At 40.6% G+C, this 8,856-nt stretch overlaps 1 pseudogene; it reads left to right on the forward strand.

The window, feature by feature from the left end:
- The first annotated feature begins 6,094 nt into the window (after positions 1-6,094).
- LOC112921929 (large ribosomal subunit protein eL21-like) lies at positions 6,095-6,860 on the forward strand (annotated as a pseudogene).
- The last annotated feature ends 1,996 nt before the right edge of the window (positions 6,861-8,856 follow it).

An 8,856-nucleotide genomic window follows, 5' to 3' on the forward strand; every position in this document is an offset into this window, starting at 1 on the left:
GCACCCACATGGAGGTCACGGCGCCAACCCGGATCTCGCGAGATGGGCGCCAGGCTCCGCCTTAAAGAGGAAGCGGCGGGGGGCGGGGGTGTGCGGGGGAGGGAAGGCTCGGGACCCGAGCGAAGGGAGCTGGGGGGCGGGCGCGGGGGGAGCAGGGCTGCGGAGAGCTGATCCTCGGCGCCCGGCCGGCGCCCGGGCCTGGTTACGCCTTCCCTCTCCCGCTGCCGCGCAGTTACAGAGCCCACCCACGGGTTCCCGTCGGAGTCCTGGTTTGGGGACCCAGGGGGCGAGCGGCTCCTGAGACCTAGCGGGGACCGTTTCTTTGGTCCCAAACACACCCAAAATAAGCCGGTCTGGCGTGCGCCTGTGCGATCCTTACAGTGGGGTGCGGGCGGCGCGGCCTGTGTTTCCGAGAGAGCACCGGGGTTAGGGAGCTGCTCCAGGCGCTCGGCCGGACACGGCCCGCCCAGCGGGGCCCGCCGCCCGGGGGGGGGGGGGACCCTGGACCTTCCCGCCGGCCCGAGCGCCGCGTTCGCGCCGAAACCTGCTTCCTGGGTCTCCCGCGGCTGGGCCCGCTGGGCCGGCTGGGCCCGGGTGGGGGCTTCGGGCCGCCGGCAGCGCCCTCTCCGACCCGGCGCGCTCGCACCTGGACCGTAGGCCGCAGGGGTGTCGGGGCTGCCGCCGCAGGGCCGCTCGCCAGAACCGGACGTCCCTGTTTGCGGGCCTTCCTTGCTGGTGCGCCTTGACCCGAGGGATCCAGGGGTCGTGGAAAACGCTCGTGAAGGATGCAGCTCCACACCTCAGAAGAAAAGGCTCCAGAGATCTTACCAGGAATAGATGCTCAGAAATAAGCCCAAAGTAGCATTACCTAACAGTAGATTTATTTAAAATGAAAATGTCCCGGGGCGCCAGGCTGACTCTGTGGGTTTGGGGCTGCTCTGCTGAGGTCATGACTCCAGAGTCCTGGGAGGGAGCCTCCCCCGGGCTCCCTGCTGGATATGGGCAGCCTGCTCTTCCCTCTCCACCGCTTGTGCTCTCAGACACTCTGTCCCAAATAAAATCTTTAAAGAAAAATGAAAATGTCTTCCTAAGAAGGAAGAGAACATATGAAAGTAGAAATATAGAGAAAGATATAAAGTAATGTATATAATAAAATTTGGACTTTATACTTGTCAAAATCCATAACTTAAATATTGGCTGGTGCTAATTATTATTACCCTAAAGGTGGCGCAGCAATTTTTTGTAATAACCGATTCAAATAAGTCTGGCAAAGTCCAGAGGTAACATAAAAAAAGAATGGCCCAACATGCAAGAGACAAAAAATGGAATACATACACATATTTTGGGTCTCTGCCCTTGATGAAAATTTTACACTTATATCCTCTAAATATAATTCATCTTGCCTGCTCCTCATTTAAGTACAGCAAATATTGAATATTCATTACATGTGTAAATGAGGTGATGGAGATATGTAAAGCACACTTCTAACCTGCCCCAATAAGGAATAGCTATTTGCTATTATAAGAATGTGCTATACCCTTGTGCAGACATGTTAAGAGTTTAATTCCCTGCATATAGAGAATTTACAACCTACTTTAGTTAAGATGTAGAAAAGATGAAATACTAAAGAATCCTTTAGCACTAAGTAGTTGTCAGTTTAAACAGTAATTAGTAATGAAAGAAGGGAGACTAGAATGATCTGGAAGTGTAAGGATAAGGGGACAACTTGACCTGAGTTCCATGGTATATTGTAATGGGGGCAGCGTTTAAATGTTCAGCTCATAGACTGAGATAGATCTGAATTATAATCTCATTTTTGATGTTTATTTAAAATATGATCTTGGACTCGTTATCTGTTTTAATTTCCTTGGTGTAAATGGTGTCTATAACATTTAGTGAGTGTATAGTGCTTAGCATAGCATAGCGCTCATGTGTTGGTAGGATACAAAAATTATTTTCATGCTATTGTTATGGAGGGGATTTACTTAGGCAGAGAATGCTCAAAGAGAAGAGAGTGCTTACACACAGACAGAAGGTATGCATTTTTACAGGTCAGAAGAGATTGCATGTCAGAGAAAGGTTGACTAGATAGTGTAAAGATTAGTATTCAAAACAGTAGATTTTGCAGGCCCCAGGGAGAAACTAAAATTTTTAAGGAGTCCACTGATGTGATTAAATATGCATTTGGAAAGATAACGGAATGTTGAAGGATACTTTAGGGAAAAACTAAAGGACTGGTAAGAAAGTTTAGTGAAGAGGCAACTGTGTCAGTTTCAGTGAAATTTTGTGGCAGTGGATAAGAGAAGAAAGAGCAGATTCCAGAATATTCCAGAAAATCAGGCCTACCAGACTTGTAAGATGTGTGAATATGAGAGATGTGGAAATGTGAAATGCTGAGATTAATTTCTGAGTTTCTAGTTTGGGAGAAAAATGGATGTCTTGGATAGATGGTGATTCTCTTAAACTAGATGGGGATGTATAACGGACCATTGGAAATATAAGTCCAAAGTTTTGAAGGGAGGTAGAAAAGTTCTGAAAGAGGAACTAGTTAAAACCTTTTGTATTCATTCTCATGAGGGGATTTATCCTCGTTAAGGTGGTAAACTCGGGAGGAAACAGTCAAAATTGGTATCTACTTGGACTGTACAGGATTTGTGTTAATCTAGTTAATAGAGATCCCAAAGGATCCACAGGACAGGACTTAGAGGTGTGAGATTCAAGAAAGATATATTGTTCTGTGGAGACCCAATTAATTACTTCTTGAAACATAAGCTTATGTGTGTAGTAAGCCACTTAGGATATAAATAAGTAATTGCAAATGTGATTCTATATGTAGCAAAACACACTCTTCTGAGTTTCTCTGCACAGTACATATTGTAACTAAGGTTTCCCCTCTTTGCCTACAAGCTTTTGTCTGCTTAGGAAGTGGCGCAGTTGAAAAAGCAAGACAAAAGTTCTCTGACAAAAAACAAAATATCAGACAGTTCTGATATAACATGCCTTATTATCACACAAGTAACTTAAACAACTTGGATGTGAACAAAGAGGAACTTTTTACATGGATACAAAGCAAATACTAAAATTTATGCCATCAGTCATGACTCAATATTTGTTCAAGTCAAAACAGGCAAAACAGAAAGTTTGATTTTTGAACTGATTATTCTAGCTAGACTCCTCACACCACAGAATATCTCCAGTTTTCTCACCTAATGTCCTAAAATCCAGAACTTTTGTGTATTTTAAAGAGGGGATTTTTAATTTGCTCCCTGAAGCTGAGTCTCACCTTTTCACCAGCACCTCTATGTTGGTGGTCTTCCTTTTGTTCCATCAGAGCCACTCTACCTGTTTGCTGTCCTGGGTTAAGGAATATATCAATGGAATCAGTGCTCTCAGGTTTCCAGTTGAATCTGGCCAGTGGGGAGGAAGCACAAATAGGAAACTAAAGGAGTTAGGTCAGTATATTTATTCCACTGGCTTTCTCCCTGAAAGTTCATCTTTAGCTGTCTGTTGCCTTCCTGAGAAGTCACTACTACTCTTAAAGTAGCCTAGTCTACGTGACTCGCTCTTCCCTGTTTTGATAATCTTTCTCTTGTTGCTTTGGGTCTACAGATCATGATAGTTCTACAGTCCTAGATTCATGCATATTCCTTCCATTCCCTGTAGTATGGCCCACACCCTGCCAGTTGGTACCTTGCTGTATGTATCTATGTGTGTGTGTGTGTGTGTGTGCGCGCGTGCGTGCGTGCCATTAAAGTACCTTAACTGAAGGTTTTGTTCCAATCTCTAGTGCTATTTCTAAAAAAACTATATGTAATGAAAATTTCCATTGACTAAAAAACACTTCATATTGTGGCTCATTACTTAAATTAGCTATATTTTAGAGGGCATTCTCCTTTTTAATAGAATCACAGATTTTTACTGTGGACATCTGTTTTAGAGATCATTCTGGTCCACCTCCTTTTTAACAAATAGGAAAATGATGTGAACAAGGATATGTAATCAATGAATGACAGTGTTCGAGCTTAGAACCCCCCCCCCCACCTCGTGTCCTTCCTCTTTAGCCAATGTTCTTTATCCTTCAGCTTTCCCTCTTTTGTTTATCTCAAGGCTTCTCCATTCACTTTGTCCAGAGAATAATCATTGTCCTTCAGATAGAAGCAGGGGTCTCAGATTCTCACTAAAGATTTACATTTTTAAAAAATATTTTATTTATTAATTCATGAGAGACACACACAGAGAGAGGCAGAGACACAGGCAGAGGGTGAAGCAGGCTCCATGCAGGGAGACGGATGTGGGATTCGATTCTGGAACTCCAGGATCGTGCTCTGAGCTCAAGGCAGACACTCAACCCCGGAGCCATCCAGGCATCCCAAGATTTACAATTTATCCATGCTTTCAGTCACATGCTTTCTCTTGCCTTCTAAAAAAATGTTTTAAAAAGATTTTTAAGTTATCTCTACACCCAACATAGAACTCAAACTCAAAATGCTGAGATTAAGAATTGCATGCTCTACCAACTGAGACAGACAGCCAGGCACCCCTCCTGCCTTCTAGAATTGGTCCTCATCTCTTTCTTTGGATCAGTTCAGCTTAGATTTCCCCACTGAAGGTAGGTAAGGCTCTACTTTCTGACGATGGGGTCAGTTCTAGTTACAACTTGCTCTATGAAACAAATTTTAGAGGTTTAAAATCACAACAGCGACTTTACTGTCTCCTGCAGTTTCTGTAGCACAGGAGTTCTGAATTGGCTCAGTTGGAAAGCTGGAGTTCTGGCTCAGAATTTATTATGCTATTGTAATCAGATACAGCTAAAACTGGAAGAATGGAGATTAGAGCAATTGGGAACTAACCAGGCATCTCTCCCTGGGAAGTCTTAGGACTTCTCTGTGGACTTCTCTCTGTGGGTAGTTTGGGCTTTCTTACAGTGTGGCTGCCCTAGAATAGTCAGGGTTCTTACATGGTAGCTGAAGACTTCAAGTGAGCAAAGTATAAGCTGCATCACTTTTTATGGCTTTGTTTGAAAGTCATATAGTAGCACCTCTACCATACTCTTTTGACCAAAACATTATAAAAGTTCATCCAGTGTCTGGGGGAGGGGATGGATACCCCACCTCTTGATGGGAGAGGTGTCAAAAATCATATTATAAGAAAAGCATATGGGATGGAAGATATTGTTGCAGCCATTTTGGGGAAATAGAAACTTCTATAACTTCTTCATTTATTTTTTTCCATCTATTTTTTTGTGTGTGTAACCAAAGAGTTTTTAAATTATGACATACATCAGTCATACAAAAAAGGTATAGAGAATAATATAATAAACACTTTTGTATTTACCACCTTGCTTTAGAAATAAAGCATTTCAAGTAGTTAAAACTCTGCTTACATTCTCTCCCTTTTCCAAAGAAAGAAACATTGTCTTGAACTGGATATTTATTATTGTCATGCCCATCTTTATACTTTTAATGCATGTATCTCTAAAAAATGGTAAATTTGAGGTCCTTTTAAGGTTTATATGACATGATTCTTTATAATATTGAAACATGTTTTAACTCATTATTTTTCTGAGATTTATTAATCTATAGCTCTAGTGCAAACTCTATTAAAGGTTCAGATGGGGAATATGTTAAGTTTTTGTGGATAGATGATGCTTTGCAACTTTTCATCCTGCAGTTGTAATACAAAAGCATATGTAATAGTGTGCCTGTGTTCTGATAAGACTTTATTTATGAAAATAGGTGGCAGAGTGCAGAATTGCTAACCCCCTAGTTAATATAAAAATTATAACACTACAGATATCTTGAGTTCCCTAAAAGTTACTTTAGGTTATAACCCATCTCCAATTCCATTCTTATCGTAATCCTTTCCTTAAGAAATTTTGAGCAACACCAGCTTAGCAATGAAATTGGCAGATCTGCTAAATTTTGATTTGTGGAAAGCCTATTGGATGCTAGTTTTCACCTTTTATTCTTAAGGGTAAAGGTCAGTAAACTACTGTCTTTAAGCCCCTCTAGCCACCTACTTTTAAATGTGGCCAGGCTCTTTCTTACCATGTCTTTTCTGCCTAGAAAATTTCAACTCGGGAACCGCCATCTTCCAGTAATTTGCCAAAATGACCAACACAAAGGGAAAGAGGAGAGGTACCTGCTATATGTTCTCTAGGCCTTTTAGAAAACATGGAGTTGTTCCTTTGGCCACATACATGCGAATCTGTAAGAAAGGTGATATTGTGACATCAAGGGAATGGGCACTGTTCAAAAAGGAATGCCCCACAAATGTTACCACGGCAAAACTGGAAGAGTCTACAATGTTACTCAGCATGCTGTTGGCATTCTTGTAAACAAACAAGTTAAGGGCAAGATTCTTGCCAAGAGAATTAATGTCCGCATTGAGCATATTAAACACTCAAAGAGCCGAGGTAGCTTCCTGAAGCGTGTGAAGGAAAATGATCAGAAAAAGAAGGAAGCCAAAGAGAAAGGTACTTGGGCCCTACTGAAGCGCCAGCCTGCCCCACCCAGAGAAGCACACTTTGTGAGAACCAATGGAAAGGAGCCTGAACTGCTGGAACCCATTCCCTATGAATTCATGGCATGATAACTGTAAAGAAAATAAAAGACCTCAGGACTGTAAAAAACAAAACAAAACAAAACAACAACAACAAAAAAACAAAATTTCAACTCATATGTCATGGTTTCCCTCAAATGCCACTTCCTCCAGGCTGCCTTTCTTGATATTTCCCAGCTGAAGGAAATGCTTCTCCTGTATTTTCATACTTAGTTCATGTCTCTACTAACACTTAACTCAAAGCTGTAATTATTTGTTTGCATAGCTGTCTTTCCCCATTAAATTTTTTATTTCCTAGAGGGCAGGGACTTAGTCTACCTTTGTTTTCAATACAAAAGTCAGTGCTTAGTACCTGTATACTCAATAAGGAGTTGTTGAAGGATGGATGGGTGGGAGGGAAGAACTGGAGTCTATTTAGGTGTCTAATAGGAACAAGAAACAAATTCGCATAATCTGCAAGCCTCTAAAGGTGGCAATACATCTTTCTTTTTTTTTTTTTTTTTTTTTTTTTTTTTTTTTTTTTTGCAATACATCTTTCTTCATCATTCTATCCCACCTCACCTTACAGCATTTCTTCATGCCCTCCTGCCTCATCTTTTCAGGCAGATAGATAAATCATGTATTCTTTTATATAGATAATTATAATTTTTGTGTAGAAAAAACTTTGCTGTACCTTTTTCTTATATTCTAAAATCCCAAATTCTAAGAGGTTGAACACCTTTAAAACTATCATTTATGAAGAAGGATAAGAAAATTGGAGTAATAAAAAATAGGTTTTTGTCTAGACTGCTACAGAGGAAAAAATAAAGTGTTTCAATTTCGCTAATATAGTATTTGGTTTGCTATTAGGATTACTGCCTATGAAGGGGAAAAGTTATTAATGTAAATACTTTCCAAAGAAAGGTGTTTTCCTCCATTTTCCAATTGAAAACACATGTTGACATTATTTTGCTGATTTGCATGAGCAAGAAATCCTTTATAACTGATCCATATCTATTTAGCAATTAGTTTGTTTAATGCAGGTTTAATGAAAGTGTGTAGCATGATGGAAAGAATATGGGCTCTAGAATCAGAGACCTGAATTTGACTCTGCAATCTGCTAATTGCCAGAGTCATAGCATTGGGCAATTTACTTAATTTCTCCAAGCCTTGATTTCTGTGTCTGGAAATAGAGTGCCACAAGAACGAAATGAGACAAAATCTCTTTGTATAGGCACTTTTTTTTTTTTTAAGATCTTATTTGTTCATGAGAGACACAGAGGCAGACACATAGGCAGAGGGAGAAGCAGGCTCCTCGCAGGGAGCCTGACATGGGACTTGATCCCAGGACTCCAGCATCATGCTCTGAGCTGAAGACAGATGCTCAACCGCTGAGCCACTCAGATGTCCCTGTATACGCACTTGATAATGGATACTTTCCTCTCTTTTGTCACATTATTTAAATGCATGTTGTCAATAGAATTTATTCTGTTTTTCAAATAGTTCTGTTGGTGATTTGAGACAATAAAGAATTTGGATTGGGAAGCAGCGTTGTCATTTATAGTCCATTTTATGGATTTGGTTTTATGAGTTTGAAGAAACTCTAATAGGGTTCAAGTCAGCATAACATGGAGATGAATTATGAAGTGCTAACTTCTGCTTGGCAGATTTATGTATATCTAAATTATTTTTGTGTTTCATTAGTTCATCAAGCAAATGATAATATTTATGAGGCACTTTAAGAAGCTTTCTATCCTTTTTTTTTTTTTATTGGAGTTCAATTTGCCAACATATAGCATAACACCCAGTGCTCATCCTGTCAAGTGCCCCCCTCACTTTCTATCCTCTTATGAAGTCCCAGAGGATTTCCAAAACTCAGAAAGATCCACTGTTTGCCTTCTCTCTGCTCAGTCTCAGATTCCAAGTTTAAAATCTAAAACATAACTTTGGGGCAGCCTGGGTGGCTCAGCGGTTTAGTGCTGCTTTCAGCCCAGGGTGTGATCCTGGAGACCTGGGATTGAGTCCCACGTCAGGCTCCCTGCATGGACCCTGCTTCTTCCTCTGCCTGTGTCTCTACCTCTCTCTCTCTTTGCTTCTCATGAATAAATAAATACAATATTTAAAAAATAAAATAAAACATAACTTTGTAAAGCTAAAAGAAAAAAAAATCACAATACAATTGCAAAAATATTTACAGTGATATAATAGTCTCATTTTCTTCCTGGTACCTAAAAGGATATTTACACTGTGCAAATAAGCCAAATACATCTATGTACTCCCTATAAAATTGTACTGTTAACATTTCATTTTATAAAG

This window comes from Vulpes vulpes, chromosome 12 (genome assembly GCF_048418805.1).
Source record: "Vulpes vulpes isolate BD-2025 chromosome 12, VulVul3, whole genome shotgun sequence".
In the NCBI taxonomy this organism is placed as follows: domain Eukaryota; kingdom Metazoa; phylum Chordata; class Mammalia; order Carnivora; family Canidae; genus Vulpes; species Vulpes vulpes.